This window comes from Erithacus rubecula, assembly GCF_903797595.1.
Source record: "Erithacus rubecula genome assembly, chromosome: 11".
NCBI classification, from domain to species: domain Eukaryota; kingdom Metazoa; phylum Chordata; class Aves; order Passeriformes; family Muscicapidae; genus Erithacus; species Erithacus rubecula.
In genome coordinates, this window is record NC_136663.1 from 12,669,988 (window position 1) to 12,686,701 (window position 16,714).

At 41.3% G+C, this 16,714-nt stretch overlaps 1 long non-coding RNA gene across 1 annotated transcript; it reads left to right on the forward strand.

Annotated features, from left to right (window-relative positions):
• The first annotated feature begins 3,129 nt into the window (after positions 1-3,129).
• On the forward strand, positions 3,130-16,179 carry LOC306806582. Its single transcript, XR_013775503.1, has 2 exons — positions 3,130-3,204; positions 14,285-16,179. It is a non-coding gene; the product is annotated as an uncharacterized lncRNA (long non-coding RNA).
• The last annotated feature ends 535 nt before the right edge of the window (positions 16,180-16,714 follow it).

Genomic DNA, 16,714 nt, shown 5'->3' on the forward strand with positions numbered 1-16,714 from the left:
CTCTCCGCGCCGGAGCTGTGCTCAGCAGAGCAGGCAGGTACAGCTGAGCCTGCTCCGGGCTTTTGCAGCACATGGCAACACCGGAGCAGGAGGAGGAGGTCTCTGAACAGGCTGCGGATGTCTTTGCCAAAAAAGACGCACTCACCACCCCCGGCTCCCTAGAGCCACGAGTGGATCCCGTGCCCCGACCCCTCTCAGCTCCCCCCCGAGCATCTTCAAAGACTGTCCTTGTGCGCGGCTTTCGGCCATCTCTGGCCATTTGCTCGCCCTGATATAGCAATGCCATCTGGCACAGGGGACATCGCCGAGAGATCTCCTGCTCCTCGAGGAGCTGCGCCCTGCACAGTGGCACTACCAGGGCAGAGCAAACCAGTGAGCTGCCAGAACCCTTTAGGGGACACACCGGCAGGTTAATAGACAGGCGAGAGGCACGAGGGGGTGTCTCTGGATACTGGGGGTCGCAAGGAGCAGGGGGCCCTTCTCAGCAGGCTTTGAGGGAAACCACCGCAGCAGGGAGGAACTCGCAGTGTAGGACTCTTCAGTACCGAGTGGCTGCCTGCAGCTCCGTTTGAGCAGCAGAAATGAACGTGCTGCATTCAGTCCGTATTTCTCCCATGTTTAATCCCGCGATTAACCCCTCGTGCCTTCCCTCGCGCGTTCTCATTCAGTTAATAAAAGGAAAAAAGAAAGAGAAGATAACTGTGCCAGAGGCCTTTGGAAAGCCGAGCGCATCCCGGGGCTGGTGTCAGGCTCAGCTCTGCGCGCCGCGCTGCTCGCCTGGGGCCGGCCCTGCCTGTCACCGCCACCCCGACATTGTCGCGACACGAATCGGGCTCTGCCAGTGCCGCACCCGCCTGCGAGTCCAGGGTGGGAGGCCGGGGACAGCTCAGGACCAGAGAAATTCCTCCGATAGCCTCGAAGGTGGAAAGGTTTTGTACCTTCCCATGGCCACAGCCGGGGCTTGGGGTCGGCCGAGCTCACCAAGACCTTCTTAGGAGTGTAAATATTTCAGTCTTTCTTACAGGAAAAAAGCCAAACCAAACAAAATCAAAACCCCAAAACAACCCTGCCTGGGGTAAGTCCCAGCGCAGGAGTTTGCTGACCCCATCCAGGCCCTCCTTGCCACCACCTCCCCTTGCTCAGGGACATCACTGAACTCCGATGGTTAAGGAAAAATTGCTTCATTGCCAAGAGTCACATATAGAGTAGCAAAGTGCTGTAAATATTTTCATTACACTACAAAAATAACTCGATTAAAGGATACAGTTTATTGGAATAATGTGAGTGCATTTCAAAGAAACCAAATACCCAGAGTTACTCAATATTCAGACACTCGAGGCTACAAAGCAAGATGCAAACAAAGACTTTTGCAGCAGAATAGCTGTAATGTGCTGTACCTGAAGTAAGTCACTGCTGGGGAGCTGTGTCAGACACTACTAATTAACCTACTTTTCAATTGAGTTGATGTCAACTTTTTGTAAGTGAGGAGAGAAGAGCTCTTCCTTGGAAGATGGACCGAGCCATCGCGGTCCTTCAGCGTGCCCTCCACCCCGTTCTGGGGGACTGAGCAGCATCAGTCAGACAAAGCTACACGGTGTTTGATATGTGACTTTATTTGATTTGAGACTTTATTTGATTTGTGACTTTACGTGGCGTTTGGAACGCGCTGGGCGGCTCCAGTTGCAATCACTCTTTCCCCAGGAGTGACCCTCTGCCTCCTCGGCGTCACAGGGCAGTGGGCGGCTGTGGACAGCCCCCCCACCTCTGACTTCCAGTAAAGAAGTTGTTCTCTGCATGGGAAAGCAGCTCTTTGCTAGGGGGACGTAACACACTTCTGTTTTACTTTAGCAAACTCAGAGAATGAGGACAAAATTAAATTGACCTCTACATACCCATGGGTGCATCTGAGGGATGCTTTAGCTCAGCATCATGAAAATCTCCAAAATAGTGCCTAACGTATCCCCCACAACTCTCTGAATTTCTCATACAGACACAAACAAAAAGGGAAGATCTAGAATTTTTCTCTCTCCCATCTTTTTCCCAAAGCAAAACAATATCTCTTTACCGGCAAAACAAACAACTCTTCCTCAACTATGAATTTATATAGCCCTTTAACTAGGTACAGATGTGTCAATTTATATCACCTGTGGATCTGGCCCATGGCTATATATATAAATATATATATAAGACAGCACTACCCCCTTTTTTTTTTTTTTTTTTTTTTTTTTTTTTTCTCCCTTCCCTTCCCTTTCTTTTCCTCTTTTGAATGTTCCTGTTAAGGAAGAGAAGAAGACCTAGTAGGTTACTGGTAGGTAATTTATACCTGGGTTTTGTATGTTGAGGAAAATTAAGAAATTGTTGGGCTAGGCATGATGTGGCAGACAAAAAATTTAGTGGAGGGAGGACAAGGCTTAGAAGAACTCAGTGTAGAAAAAGTTGTTGGTGAGGAATAGGCCTGAGCAAGGACTGAATGCTTGCTTTCTCCACAGCAGAAGAGAGTGAGCTTGAATTGCAGCAAAGGGGGGTTGATGTAGATGTGGATTGAGGTCTCCACCTGTAAGACAAGCTGAATGTTGGAACTGACCTAAGGAGTTTTTGGGGTATTAATCCATGGTGGAGAAGCCAGACAAGCCTCTGGTAGGGATGACATGGGTGTGAAGAGCTTGCCTTTGAGGCAGAAGACTAATTCTGCAATCTCTCTAGCTATAGCTGATATATTTTAGATGAGAGAACTGACAGACTTGGCACTAAAAAGATAAAATAAAATCACTCAGTCCTTTAACATTACTATGCTAAAGGGGAAGAGGTTTAGACTTCATACAGGTCCTCTGACATTGCTCCCAGCAAGTGGGACAAACTTTGAGGATACTATGGCAGCCTTTGGCAGTAAAGGATTAGTAATTTGTAGAATTAGGATGGTATTTAATTATGTAATTACCATATTAAGAGACAAAGGGCAAGCCAAGTGAAAATGTGAACTTTGCAGTACGGGAGGACTGAGTGCTGCAGCTCCATCTAGGAGCTGGATTTGTGAGGTCCCCAGCTGATGTGTGCATCACTGAGGTTGTTTTGCACCATGTGCTGAGGCTGCAGGGGCGTTCTTAACTTAAGAGAACCTTTTACTATGCAGGTGACCACTTTTCCAAAGGAAGTAAGGATCTGACTTTAAAATCAGCAAAAGTGCTAACAGCCCTGAATGTCAATGTGAGTATTTAATTTGAATTTTCCATGCCTTTAATTATTCTGCCTACCACATCACTAGGAATAATATTCAGCAGGTTCTAAATGCTGAAAATGTGGGCGATTTTATACCTGTATATCTCTGAAATCAAACAAACAACTTTTTTTTTAACTGGGAGCTGAAGAAAAAATATGTTATCCTGAAGTCTCAGTTCTCAATGTATTGAAGGAAGTGTGCAAAGAGTGGTGAAAAATATGGAGGGAGCAATTTCTAATAGAAAACAGAACACAATTTTATAGTGCTCTTCCCTGGAATTTAGTTGTCATCCAAGTGTTTCCCATGAACAATAACATTCCAGATATATCCACCTGGTAGCAATGGGCACAGCTTTTGAGTTTAAATGTTTTTTTTAGCATATATGAACCTGAAAACATACTTTCTACTGGGAGACAAGCTGTTTGGTGAAGAACTCCCACTCTTTCCTCTGCTTTGATATAAAATTTCTCTTTTCATTTACCAACATACTTATGGAAATAATTTGCAAACATATTGTATCTCTTAAGTTTGAGATATTATGCCATTTGTTCCTATGCAGACTCCTAAGTGAAGGCATTGTGGGGGTCCTGCTTAAACAGTGGATGTGAAGAAAGCTTCATGTATTTCATGGGTTGGTGGGTAGGGACTGCTACAGCATTTCACCTCCTGCTTGTTGAACAATTGTGCATTAGCTTTTCACTTTTCATTTAAGGGAAACAGCAAAAAGTTGTGTGTAGCAGCTTTAGTCACAGAGATTGTGATATAAAAATAACCTCCAGACCTAAACTAATGCATTATCTGAGGGAAGCTGAAATAAACTGTTGGTGTGAACAGCCTCATCTATTTTAATAGATTGCTAATTCAGAAGAAAAACTAAATTGGGAAGAATGCTGTATTAAATAAATACCATATGCATGACTCATCAGCATGTTGCTCCTTTTCATATTTAATTATACTTAGGCTTCAAGGTCAATTGTTTACTTTAAGTTGGAAAGAAACACCCCTTTTTTAAAAAGCAAAATGCAGTAAAATGTAGAGATTTCAGTTGCTTTTGCTTCATGAAAGTATCCAGGACACTAGCTACATGACAGGGAGAACAAACTTTACACGTGATAATTTAATTTTGCAAAGTTTGCCATGCATCTGCTTTGAGAAGATAAAGGCAAGCAGAAGAGCAGTGCAGCAATTACAATGCCAGGCAGTCGTTTATATTGAATAGGTCATTCAGAATGGAGTTCTGGCAAGTGTAAATGTCTGCTGTGCTGCTTACAGCTCCTCTTGGGCACAATAAGATTTGTGAAAGTGTTTTCTACTTGGTGTTTCTTGAACAAACATTTTCTTTGGAGGAGTCAGGGATCTGTGTCTTTTTCTTGTTTGTTCTCCCTGAGCACAAATGACAATGTAATTATTGCATGCAAGGTAGTGGTGGTGTTGAGGGACTTTGGGCATATTTATGATTTTATCCGAGTTATTTAAGTACCTTAAACTATTTTTTTTCAGAAATGTATTAATTGTCTGTACAGCTCATATATAAATCTTACAATTTATGAAATTACTATTGTTATAGATGATGGATACTGACATTTTTACTTTTATGTACCAAAAGCTTGTTCTCTTTTTGATCCTATGAAATATCATGGCTTTCTGTGTAGGAAGCAGACTTGTAATTTGGATTTTTTCTGTACAGATACCCACAGTGGAGGGCTCTTTTTTTTTTTTTTTTTAGTTTGGTTTGACAGATAAACAGCCTTATATGACAATAAAGAGAACATTCTGGTGTGCTGCCACTTATGGAAGAAAAAAAGGCAGATGAAAATGTGATATAGGATGCTACTTCATGTAGCTGGGAGTAGGATTTCTTAATGTCTTTACCACCATTTATCATAAGTTATTTAATGAGATTATCTGAACCTGTTCACTGCTGAAATTAAAACAAACAAACCAGCAGAGTTTCTGGATTGTCCACTTTTAACCAATTTAAAAGTCATGAGATGTAGGAATTCAGCAAAGAACATTTAATTTTTATAATCATTGTCTCAGGTCAATGTACACCATAGATGTAACCAAAAGCAACCCTTGCAAATCCCCCAGTTCCTGCAGAATCTTGTGGTGAGGTGCATTTGTAGGGATGCTGGGGTTTGCTGAGCTCAGCCCTCTGTGCCACGTGGAGCTGAGGTGGTTGGAAACAGGAGTGGGTGCTACATCAGATTCCATTAAAGACCTGCTGATGGCTGGGGCAAAGAGCCCTGCTGACCCCTGCAAGCCAGCCTTGTCCTGCATCCCTTGGCTTTTTGGAGCACATCTTGGGACAGGAGGGAGTGCTGCTGGTGAGGAGGGAAATGGATGGCAGCTGTGCTGTACAAACAGAACTTTGCTGATTGCTTCCCCAAAATGCTTTCCTCCAGCACCTCTGGGTATACTGCAAATTTAATTTCAAAGAAGCAGATTTGTTAGTAATGTCATGCCTGGGCATTAGAGAGTTTTGTGGCGTTCTCTGCAGCCCAGACTGGCAGCCCTGTTCTTTGCTCTCTGGGGCAGTGGCAAAGCAAAAGGCTTTTCTAGACAGCAAGGCCCTTAAGGGATTTTACTGGGAATTTCCTTACTTCATGTGCATTGGTTTTGCAATGAATGTTTACTTGACTTATCCTTGTCCTACATTTAATACTTTTAGGGAGAGGAGAACACACCTTTGTTCTCTAGGAAAAGGCTTTATGTATTTATTTTAATCCCCCCCCCCTTCCCCCCCCCCCCCCCCCCCCGCCGCTTTTCTTAAATCTTAAAGGTAATTTCCTGGTTAAATTTCACTCTTGTCTCTACTTGGTGCTTGGTGGGCCTAAGATAGGGTTACCTTCCACCTACTCTGGTGGAAGACTGGGGGTTTGATTTAGTAATTTTTGCTTTGGCTGGCAAAAGTTATTTTGAGTGTTATTGACTGTATCATTCATCCCATTACATCAGATGGCAAACTTCTTTTTTTCCTGAACGTCAGCTATGTATAGAGGCAAGAAGAAAAATTTCCAGACCAAAGATTTCTAATATTCTAGAGGCCTCTAATTTCAGATCATTGTCACCCTGGTGAACAGCAAGGACCTTGGCAGACTTCAGTTTTATGTGTAGCAGAGAAAAAAAATTGAGCCTCTAGATATGATATGTCTGGCCTAATTCTGGTATGGTTCAGTGAGCTGTGCAGTGTTCTGCTTGATTTACCTCAGTGTAAACAGTGTTTGATCTCCTCTCCCAGATTGGTCTGGTCCCCCCTCCTTAAGTAAGGAAGTCAGGAGAAGTTTTGATCCCTATAGTCAGAGCAGTGGCCTGGCCTCCCACAACTTGTTTTGTTTGAGGGCCTCCTCAGCCAAATCTCCTGTGTTCAATTGGATGCTGCTGCTTCCAGGATGTGCTGCTTGTGTTCACCCTGCTGTGCTGGCACTTCTCTGCAAGCCTTTAGCATGTCTGTGTGCTACGAGTATCCCAAGATGTATAGATAGCTTTTACCACAGTGTGCTTGAATTCCATCTTTATTTTTAGTGGGTCACACAGATCTGATAAACTAATGTTTGTTTTCATCTGGATCATAGACCTCAACATGCCTTTTGGCTGTTTGCTTGTTTGTGTGTGTGCAAAGTGCAGAGTTTTGTAGAAATTTAGTACTGCAGGAAGAAAATACCTTTCATATGTGCTTTGCCTGGAAAAAAAAAAAAATCTAATTTTCCAACATTATGCATAGTTATGGTATTCTGATTTAATTACATACAGAATAAATATAACGTAGACCCCAAACTGGTGAGATCAGCTTTCAATCACAGCAGGCCATAAGCTCTAGTAATTAACCATACCTCCACAAACCATCCCTGCTAATAAATCCAGGGAAAAAAAAGAACACAGCAGAGGAAAAAAGAGAGATGGAAAATGCAACATTTTTATAGCAGAGGGCCAAACAGCACCCTGATGGCTGCACAGTACATCCCTAAGAAAACACAGTGAAGCATTTGTTTTACAGAGGTGCCTGAAGCTGGGGATGTGGAGCTTTTTGGGATGCTGGGGGCTCAGCAGGATGTGGGGCTCAGCCCCTGCCCTTCCCCAGGGCCCTGAGCCCCTTGGGGGGAGCCTGCAGAGAGGAGGTACCAGGGTACCCCCAGATGGGGGTGGTGGGGACAAAATTTTGTGAAGGATCTGGCTCAAGGTGAGGGCTGGGCTGCTCTGAGCCAGCAGCACCACTGCAAAGCTGAGCCAAGAGCCCGAGAGGAAATGTGGATTGTCCTCTCCAGTGAGGAATGGCAGGGCTTCACATGGATCAGTGCTGCTGCTTTTTAGTGGTGCTTGAAATTTTCCACTCTGCTTCTGATGTGCCACGTGCAGCCCTTGAAAGTTCCCAAACTAGAGTCTTAACAAAAGAGATATAAAGCAGGGAGTCATTCTTCAGCTAAAAACAAACAAAATTAAAGACATTCTAAATGAAACAATGGGAATTGTAGAAAGATCACCTGTTTCATTTCAGTCAGGCCCCCAGAGATATTAAACACACTTACTTCACAGACTTAATTGCCTCAGGATGAGGCAATCCTGTATATCTTTTTTAGAACCATTAATAACCTACTTCACCTGATTGCAGCAAGTATTTTATTAGAGGATTTGTCAAATGGTAAATGCAAGGACTTTATGCACAGATAAACAACAAAAATTGACCAAATTTAGCCTCCACTTACAGCTAAAGCTCATTTTTATTTTAATCTTCCATTTAATTTGAAACTTAATAGCTTTTCAAAAATTAAACCTACGTGATTTTCCTTCAACACTTATTTTGATTAAATCAAATATGCTCATTTGTACAATACTCAGTGCTTTGTTTTTGAGCATTGTTGAACATGTGCAATGTTATATTTGCTCCTTTTATTTGTGCCATGACATAGAAGAAAGCAGAAATTCTAGAAAGATAATGAAAAACTAGCCATCCACAATTTATATTTGTGTTTATTTGCTTGTGTTTATTTGCAAGAAAAGAATGCTACCCTTCAGAAGAAGCCAAGGCATGCACACAATTGAACTGTCTCATTGCCTGGATGGTAGAAAAGGGTCTGCACATTTCAGGGTGTCTCAGTGACAAGACAAAACTGTGCAGGGATGGTGGGCAGAGCAGGCATGGTGTCTGTGAGCAAGGGGAGCTGCTGCTGTGTGACATCCAGCCCTCCTGGCCCTGCTGAGAGAGAGGGCAGCAAACTGAGGGAATCCAGAGGGCAACAGCAACAAAACCCAGAACTAGCAAACGTCTCCTTCCATGAAAAGATGCAATACTTTGCATTCTTTAGCATTAAAAGGAGGGAAATGAGGGGCCTCATTTTTGTTTTCGGATGGAGAGGTAATAACAGAGGAAAGGCCATCCTTTGTTTAATTCTCTGAAACCTTTATTCACAATTGGTAAGATTAGGCTGGATATTAGGGAGCAATTTCTAGGAGCAGATTTTCTGTGTATGTGTACAGACCTTGATGGAAATTTGAAAAACCAAACAGACCTCTGCTGTTTGGAGGTGTTTGGAGACAGGTGCATCCAGCTCTGGGGCTGGACTGTCTCTGCTCCTCAGCTCTGTGTTCCTGTGGCTCTGACCCAGGACAAGGTCAGGCAAACGTGTGCAACACAGCAGAGACTTTTCTGTGAAACAGCAGGACTGTCTCTGGTCCTCAGTATGCAAGAGACATTTGTGGCTGGGAGTTAAGACATGGATGGAGAATGATGTCTGTCTGCCCTGCTCTGCAGAGCAAATACATTTTCTGCTGTTACCTTTAACATAAATTTGTATTATGAATTTACATTGCTGTGTTTATCTTTTCTTAAAATAAACTGAAAACCTAGCTTGGTGTTGGCACCACCTTCCAAAATGTTTTAATCTAAAATACCATTGTGGTGCCTCAGAGTGTTTGCAGTTCAAAGTCATATCACTACCCTTTGCAGGATCACTGCATCCCTCACAGAGCTCTGCAGCCAGAAATTCCCTCTTCTGACTTCTGGTAGTAGCCACAGTAGGAAAAGTAGAAATGAAAAAGAAAATGTGAAAGGGAAATAAAGTTTCTAGAGAATATGGCACTGCCTCTTCTTAGTCCTGTTATTTTTTATTTTGATTTCCATTGAAATGCGTGTTACTTAAATTAAAAAAAAAAGTATAAAATATAGAAACATTCTTGTGGCTATTAAAATCCATGTTCTATTATACCTGAAGATTCACAGAGAACTTTTTTGTGCACATTTGAATAGAAGCTCAGTAAGTGGCTATCAAAAAGAAAGGAAATTTCTACTGCAGAAATATTATTTCCTTATGAAATACATTATGATTTTCTCTTCTGTCATGTGCTGGTGACTTAAAGAACATTGTGGAAGATAAGGACTGATTATGAATTCTGTGTTGGTGAAGATTAAAGATTGCCCCTTAATTCCTGTTGAATTATTCTAAAAGGAAAATATCATGTCTCAGCAGTGGATTCTGGATATCTGCTTGTTCTTTGTCAGGGAAAGACAGAGATGGGGACTCTTGAACCTCAGGCTGTCTGTATTCTGAGGAGAGTGCACTGCCAGTTTATCAGACAAGCTCACCCCTTTGACTAGCTGGCCAAAGGAGAAAGATATTTTCATGTAAAAAAAGCCCTTTAGCCCTAAGCCTCTCCTGAAGTGTCTAAATTTCAATTAGAAACCTAACCTCAGGCACTATTAATGCATTTTTTTTTCCAAACCCACCTGTATTTCATTAAAATAAAATGGGATATGTGCACTTACACTGCAAGGAGAATATGATGAAGAAGGGAAAATCAGCCTTTAATAATGTTAGCTTATCATCAGTACTAGATTTAATAGCATTTGTATTTGTGATAAAAATCCAACTGGATCCAGTTCAGGACAGTCCTTTGTGAGTCAGCAGAAGCCAGCTTGGCACATGCTGCCATGTGGTCAGTTCTGCCCTGTATTTTTTGCAAGTAGGCTTGTCCCTTCATTTTCTTCAGTAGGTGCTCTTGACATCAAAGTGTTGTTGACATTCTCCTTCCCTAGGAAGGGTTCTATCTGCCCCAGTCACTAACTACTGCCTGACTTGGGCTCCCTTTGGGGCACTTTTTGACTTTCTAGCAGTTGTTAATTTTGTTTCTTAGTGGGGGCACATCTTTGTAAAAAGGATGGAGGAACCAGCTCTGAAGGGTCTGTAGGGAGGTTGTCTGTGTGTGCTTTGCTTACCAGGCTTCCAGCTCGACATCCCTTGGTGGGTTGGATTCAAACCTGCTCTTTTTGGCTTTCAGTCTGACTGTTTTCTGGGATGCTGCCTCCTAGGAACCCCAGATTGACCCTTTCTCCAGCTGTGTGTTGAAATCAATCTGCTGCAGTCACTGGCTGTTGAGGAGGGCTCAAGTCTGGTTAACCTGTGCTCTGCGGAGACCAGTCCTCCTCACAGGGAAGGGAATGACTGGTTTCAGTGTCTGCACTGGGCTTGAGAATGGGAGTGATGACAAGCTACTTGTCATTAGATGAAAACACAAGGCACTGTGTACATGTTCAGACAAATTTCTCAAGTAATTTATTACTTTTTTAAGGTAAGAAAAAAATGTGCAAGTTGGAATGTTTCATAGCAGCTCTGCAGAGAGTTTTTAAGACTCTTGAGTTGTGGGCTCTTACATTCCATTTAAGATGCATTTTAGGTGATTTAAGTTCTGTTTGGCTCTGGTCCCAAGGTATCAATAAAAGGCTTATCATTTTCAGTGACTCACTGCTCTCTGCAGACTTAGATTTCTACCAGAACACTAGTTTTGATAGAAAACTTGGTGTTTTCTGCACTTGAGACACTAGATTATAAAGTTATAGGACTGGAGAAAACCTCAAGAGATGAGTCAGTCAATCCTCCTTTCCCAACTATAGCTAAACCCATGCTTTAGTGCTGATGTTGGAATGTATATAGGAGACTGCTTGGGAATGGGGGAAGAAGTCTGGAAAATAAATAGCATCAATTGATTTCCTAGTTTAAGATCCAGGAAGGGAGAGTGATTTGGATATGAAAGCTGTAGCTTAAAATGACACTTTAATATATATTTCTGTGCCTAGGGAAGCATGCTCTCAGGAGTCTCAACACAATACCAGTTGTAAATGAAACCTCTAGGAGCACTGCTGCTCCTGCTGCTTCACCCATCTAAGTTTTGAAGAGCACCCTTCTCATGTTGTTTTGTTTGCTGCTCATCATAGCTGGTAGCAGAAAGTCTCTGTGTTATTGCTTTCTAGGACTTCACATTGTGTTCTTTTGGCTTTGCTTCATTCTAAGACCATTTTGCCATAGCTTCAGATTTAAATAATTTTAGTCATTGCCTGGTGAAGGCCACTCATTTTGATTGGGACCTTCAACCCCATTTGCGACTCAGCTGGTAGAATATGTTTGAAGTCACCTAGGTTGATGAGCTGTTGGACAATGGCTGGTGTCATTCCTCTCAGGTGTGAAGTGCTGCATGAGCAGAGCTTCACAAGCTCTGTGTGAGGGAAACAGGATAAATATGGATCTGTTCCCTTTCTTTAGGCAGACATGGATGGGATTCCTTTCTCTTCAAGGAGATGGAGAATGGATTTTAAAGGATGCAAAGGTAGACCAAGAAAAGTCTTAATTTAAGACTTCTTGTATGCATAAGAGGGGCTTTTGTTTTCTTTTGCAAATGGTTTTGGTGTCACTATGTGGGTGGCATTCATAGTACAGAGCTGGAAAAGCATTCAGAAGGAGCAGGGGAGAACGAAAATTCTCAGAAGGGAGTTGCTGTTATTCAGGAAAGTCAGTTTCTGCCTAATAACATTGCTTCCTTTTCTTTAAAGTTTTGGTGGTGTTCCTCATCAATAGAAAAATATTTTTATTTCTTAAAAGAACTGCTTTCCCATAAATTCTGGATAATAGAGTTCTGAAAATCTCCAGGTATGCAGGACACCCAGATGTGCTCCTCTTGGAATGTCTTTGTGCATATGAATGCATATGAAATCACCAAGCATCACATATCAAAATATCTTAATATTTATCCACTGTCTTATAATGACCTCCAAGAATGGAATAGCTCAAGTGATGTCACTTAACAAAAGCACCCAAACTAAATTCTTTTCTACACACTATGTAACCAAGTTCTTAAAATTTTGCCACAGCATACTAAAATGTCATAACAGTTGAAGAGCTGATTGGACAACTTAACAGAAGAAAACACTATTGAGAGCTAGAAACCCTGGATCCAGCATTAGGGAAATAGTTCAGGAAGTTTCTGTGCAGCAAATGGCTGGAATGGAGACTATTGCCATTTGTCTCCCTGAGTATTTGGCCTCCCTCTACAGGCACCAATGTTCAGCCACTGTTGGAACAGGATACTCAAACAGATAAACCCTGGTTTTACCTACAACAGCTATTCTTATCCCAAAGTTGGTTAGTTAGGCAACTGGCCAAGAGAAAAAAATACATATTTGTTTCTGAATCTATATTTGCTATTTCATTTATTAAAAAAAAAATCCTAACTTGGAATTAACCCAAACCCCTCTGAAGTCATTGACTCAACAAGTTGACTTCTATTATAAGTTAGTTTGAAAACTGGAAATTGTAACAGCAGAAGTGTAAAACCTTAAATACTACTGTATTAGTTGATTTTGCTTTAGACAAAGTGTTGGTTCAAGAGCAAAATGTACAGACCATGACTTTCAATTTCTTTTAAAGCCTTGTAGCTCTCAAGTATATTTTTGTACTGACATCTGGATATTTCAATATCTGAAGCAAATAGGAGCAAAACAGAAACCACCTGGATTTTCTAACTCCATATGTAGATGTAAATGCTCACAGTTTTGCCTTCCTTCCTGTTTTCTTTGATTTTTTTTTAAATTCTTTTCCTGCTCTGCTTGTTTGCTCTATGAAAGCTTCCTAATTGCTCTATTTTGATTTTTGAGTTCCTTTAAATAAGCACAATGCTGTTATTCTGCAGATGTGTAGGGAAGCCCTGACCTCTGCTGAAGCCTAAGGGAGACCTGTTGTTGGTATGACTCCACTCCAGGACTTCTCAGTGATAATCTCTGGGTCTAGGAGAAGAATTTTTATAGTTACAATATCAGGACCAACCCAATAAAATCTAAACTTCTGTATAGGTCATGGTATGTGTTTCACTCAGTTTTCAGTGTTGAACATTCTTCTTTTGTTCATCTGTGTAATAGACAACATTGAAATATTGCTTTGGGTCTGGATGTAAAATTCAGCTGTCATACAATATTTGGCTCACTAGACTTCAGTAGTTAGATGAAGAATTAATTTAGACTGTTGAATTGAAATAAATTCAGTTAATTGAAGTCAGTCAATAGGAGCTCTTTGTACATATTTGAAAGAAGAATGTAGACCTTTTTAAGTCTAATCAACTACAGAACATTATTAAGTTCCCATAAGAAATGGTTTAAGTGCAACGTGATAATGAAAAATGAGAGTGAAAAAATTTTCTTCATTTTGAGTAGCTCTACAATCTAGAATCTGAAAAGAAACCACTTTACATAATGGAAGGAGATACTTACAAAGCAGTCAGACTGAAAAATACCTAGAATTATAGAGGGTGGCAAATTAGAAAAGAGCTTGTAAAGTGATACAGTGGCAAAAGTAATTTTAGGCTGGAGAGATATCTCTTTAGAAACTAAGGAGGTGCTAATGCCTTTATTATGTGAAATGGTGCCTGCAACATCACACTGAGATCCGTGAGCCTCTGACAGTAGAGAAACATCACCAGTGAAAACAAAACGCAGCAAACCTGAAGCGTGCCTGGAGGCTGGGGCAGAAGTAAGTACTGTATAGACAAATGCTGATCCTTTCACTCTGCTTTAGAGTTGCTAATTTAGGAGTCCCCTTAAGGATCTAAAAGTCAGAAAAAGATTACAAAATGCTATCAATAACCAGCGTTTACCACCATTTCTTTACCTTCAGGTAGAAGACTTTGAACTTGACCTTTAGGTTGAATGTCTGGTTCCATCACTATATATTAATATTGCCTTTGAGAAATCCAGGGCCAAATAATCTGTGCACATCAGTATGACATTTCTTGGATTTGCCTCATTTTCAGAGTGGTCTGCATCTCTTGCTTTGTTGCTGAAGATGTTGAAAAGAGTCAGACACCTCTATGGTTTTCTTCAAACTGCAGAAGTGTCTGCACTCGGCCAGGGTAAAGGTCAATCCAGACCAATATCCTGCACTTCCCTATTGCTATGAGCAGATGCCTAGGGAAGAATGCAAGAACAACTGTGCAGTGGTACTTAGAATTACTCTTCAAGCTTCTTGGGGTTTTTTCTCCTGTACAAATTCCATGTTTCTGTTTACTAGTCCTGTTGAATTCCTTTTCTGTTACTTTCTCCAGATGCTTTTCAAATCCATATAGATTTTTTGGCAGTCCAGGTGTCTTCCAGTGAGGATACTTTCTTACCCTAACTATGCACTGTATATCAAGAATGCTCTATTTTCCTTCTGAACTTGACATTTACAAGTTTCATCTGATGGCCACTCAACTCTCCTGGGGAGTGATTGCTCCTTCCTCATACATCCTGTCCACATCATTCTTGATATTATGGAGCTTTACTATGTCTCTGTTAGTAATTTCAGGTTTTTTTTTTTTTTTTTTTTTTCAATTTCCAAGAGGCTTAGGATATTTAACCTGCCCCTGCCTGGAGGCTGTAGCTGAGTGTTGCTCATACTTGTCACCCTCTCCAACTCTTTTTCTGTTCTACTGTAGCTATTTGAACAGTTACATCAGTGTAACTGGAACTGCTCTCCTTTTGATAATTTACAAATTTGGCTTCTAATCTTGCAGCGAGAGCCAAAGGGGTTGAATCTTGATCAGCTGAACTGGGCTCAGTTTGCATCCCCTGCAAACATTGATAAGAAACTGGAACTCTAGAGAGGACCAGAACCACATGTTCTCCTTCCTGGTGCGTGTGAGCAGTGAGGACTGAACCATTTCCCCTGGTTTGCTCAAAAGGACTTTGCTCTTCAGTGGTGATTATATCTTTGTAAATGATAGTTATGGAGACAAAACCCCTCTCTGTTCTTTTGAGTAATTGGACAAAGGACACTACCCTAAAATGTGAATAATAATTTTTAGTTTAATAACCTCCCCCACAAGGTTCACTTTTGTCAGAAACAATCTTAGAAAAAGTCCCAGTCAAAGGTAAAGATTAGATCTAATGTCCTGAAGTTTTGGAAAACCATGAGAGGAAAAACAATCATCTGAAAACAGCCACCCAAAAGAATGATTAACAGGAAAGACAGAAATTTAAACAATGATGGAAGATTGCCCTGTGGATGCTCAAAATTTTCAGTAGATTGGCTTAAAGTGAGGGAAGTTCAGCGTGCTCATGAGCTCCTGCAGGACTGGGGCTACATGGAGGATGTGTTTTCTCTCTCCCCAGAGCTATATAAATGATACATCTTGGATGAAATTCATCCCCGATGTACAAGTTAAAAATAGAGACTAGAAACAATTCTTTTTAGATCTAAACATTTGCACGGGATAAGGACTATTGAATATTAAAAATCTGTGAAGTAACATAAAACAGAGCTGGACAGACATTCTCAGAGAGCTCTGTAAAAACTTACAGGAACCTGAGGTAATGATCAGGCTAGGAATGGTTTTTAAAAATAACTTTCCCCAGCTTTTTCAGGGTCTGTTAAATTTTATACACTGAAAAAATATTCTCTGAATGGGATCTCAGGCCATCAGAAGCAGACTTTCTCTCCAATTTTTAGTGCCAAAAGGATCTTCTAAAGTATCATATTTGCACACAAAGTTTATTTTACATGAGTTTGTTTATCTCTTCTGTCTCCAGGCTGCAGAGGGTGAATTCTGCTCCATGCTAATCAGGCTGGATGGTTAATGCCCAATTGGTGTTAAGTGTTTAGGTTTATGGTGCTATATAAGTAAAGCGCTAAATACAAATGAAATAAACCCATCATTACTACAGCTTGGATTAGCTTTATGGTGTTGTGTTCTCAAGATGTGCAACCCGTTTGTGTGTAGCAATTGAAGGTTATACACTTTAGATTATAAGAAGTTCAAGCATGTGGTACAGGAAGAAACATCAAAGGTTAGGCTGTTATTATTAGGACACTTCAAAGAAAAGAATTTCTGAAGCCTTTAAGTTTTACGGCAGGTGCATGAAGAGGTGCCAGGTCATCTCAGGGTGGTCAAAAGAAGACTACATTGAAACTAGATTGCATAGGACCCCTTTTATCTGTCAAAGACAGTTGGGACCCTGACTTGGAAAGAGTTTTAACAGTGATTTTGAATACTGGACATCAAGCCTCTCTAATTTCAGCTGCTCTCAGCATGGAAGCTCGCAGTCATGGTCTCTCCCAATGGGCACATCTGGGTAACAGAAGAGTGTCCTCCTGGCTTGTGGCAGACACAGAACTCCTGGCTGGGTCAGGCAGGCTGAGCTCCCCACGAAACACTCGGGGGCTTGGAGCAGATATTTGCTTCGATAATTATGGCAGTGCAGGG